Here is a 2,077-nt window from a genome sequence, read left to right on the forward strand (position 1 = left end):
TTTCTCTAGTGCTGCTCCTAGACTCTGGAACAGCCTCTCTCCAGAAATCAGAGCTGCACCAACCCTGCTTATCTTTAAAGTGAGATTAAAGACATTTTTATTTGACCTGTCGTATGCAAACTAAATGTTGAAGCAAATGCCCTGTGGATGTTTTTTTATTTTTTATTTACTATTTTCTGTGTACAGCACTTTGGTCAACGGAAGTTGTGTTTATGTGTGCTTTATAAATAAATTGAAATTGAAATTGAATTGAAATTATCTTGATGACCTCTAATTTTTCCATGCGCGCTAGTTCCTCTTTCAGTTTTCCACGCAATGTGAAAGGGATTTTCCTACAAGGATGCACAACAGGAGGCACACTTTTATCCACACGTATTTTGTGTTCTTGACTTCTGTTTGAAGTCCTTCAAAACAGTCTTTATACTCCTCCATGAGTGAGTCATGATCATTTGCAATCTCTGATGACATCACGACAAACACTCTTTTGACAGGATTGAGCTTTGTACATGCCTTGAGTCCCAGGACTGGTTGTGCACTCGCATCCACGATCAATAGCAATGCTCTTATCTGCTGGCCTCTGTGTTTGAAGGTTGCGATGAATCCGCCTTTAACAGGAACACGTTCTCCAGTGTATCCTGTCACTTTTGTTTTTATAGGATGAATTTTGCTTTTCACTGTCAATTTGTTATAGTCTTCAAAAGATAACCGGTTTACATGGGCACCTGTATCTAACTTGAATGGTATTATCGTCTCATTCACCTCGATTGGCACAATCCGTTCCTATTTTTCTGTTGTACGAGCATGCACCACATCTTCAATGAACTCTTCATCCTCTTCTTCTCCCTCACCAACTGTGTGAACATTGTTTAAAAGCTGACTTGCAACATCTTGTATAGTGATTGCTCTTTCCACAGTGGTTACAGTATTTTCCATATGCAGGACATAATTTTGGCTTGTGGCTGCCTCCACATTTACCACATTTGAATTCTGCAGAATTCTCTTTCTGACCTTTTTTGTTTGGTAAATGTTTTCTTTTTCATCTGCTCTTTACTGCATGCACTGTAGTTTCACCTCTCCAAAGCTCTTTTGCTTGTGCTCGAGTGGTTTCTGCTGCTATGCACATAGTGACACACTTATCTAGTTTAAGTCTAGTCTCTCTGAGCAATCTTTATCTGAGTGCGTTATCCACTGTGCCGCAAATGATCCTGTCTCTCGATCCTGTCTCTCGATCCTCACTAGTGAATCTCTCAGATTGCCAAATTCACATGTTTTGCTTAGTGTGTGAAGCTCTGCTAAGTACTGATAAAAAGGTATGACTTGCTTTTGGTCATGGGTAAACTTGTAGCTCTCAAAGGTCACATTCTGACTAGGCACAAAGTACTCTTCAAACTTTGTCATTAGGTCTGCTAAAGTCAGATTAGCTTCATCCAGCTGAAAGCTATTATATATATCCAAAGCATCTTCTCCCATAACATGCAAAAGGATGTGAGCTTTAAATTTTTCATCTCCGCTTGCTGCAAAATGTATATTAAATCTTTGCTTAAACCGCTTCCAATTATCAGCAAGATTACCAGTCAGTTGCATGGACGTGGGTGGACTTAGCCTCTCCATTACTGAATGTCGGGGCACCAGGACTTCCCCAGCCCTCTCCTGTTGCTGGTTGTCCTCCGAGTCGGGCACAAAATCCTCTTCTACTTGTTCGATCTGTCGCTCGTCCCCTGCTTCACTTCCACTGCCACCTGTAGCCATCACGCGCCGTAGCAAACTCCTTTAGCATGTTGCCGTGTTAGCACGATACACTTACACTCACGTGACCGGAGATCTTTCTTTTCTTTCTCTCGTCGTTCTCCCGTGGCAAATCTTCCTTCCGTAGCTGCTCACGGCCACTTCTGACACCATGAGTTGTGTTGCTTAAACTAATAATAAGTAGACGAGGCGTGATTGCTGGTTTATCGTATTTTACTCTACAACTTGCATAACACTACACTTAAGTGCTACCCGCATGGTTACCTCCCCCTCCCCGCATCGTGTACTGGGTAATGGAGTTCTTAACCTAATGTACTCATAACATCACAAT

This window comes from Siphateles boraxobius, unplaced genomic scaffold (genome assembly GCF_051911475.1).
Source record: "Siphateles boraxobius isolate OS27281-9 unplaced genomic scaffold, OSU_SipBor_1 6, whole genome shotgun sequence".
In the NCBI taxonomy this organism is placed as follows: domain Eukaryota; kingdom Metazoa; phylum Chordata; class Actinopteri; order Cypriniformes; family Leuciscidae; genus Siphateles; species Siphateles boraxobius.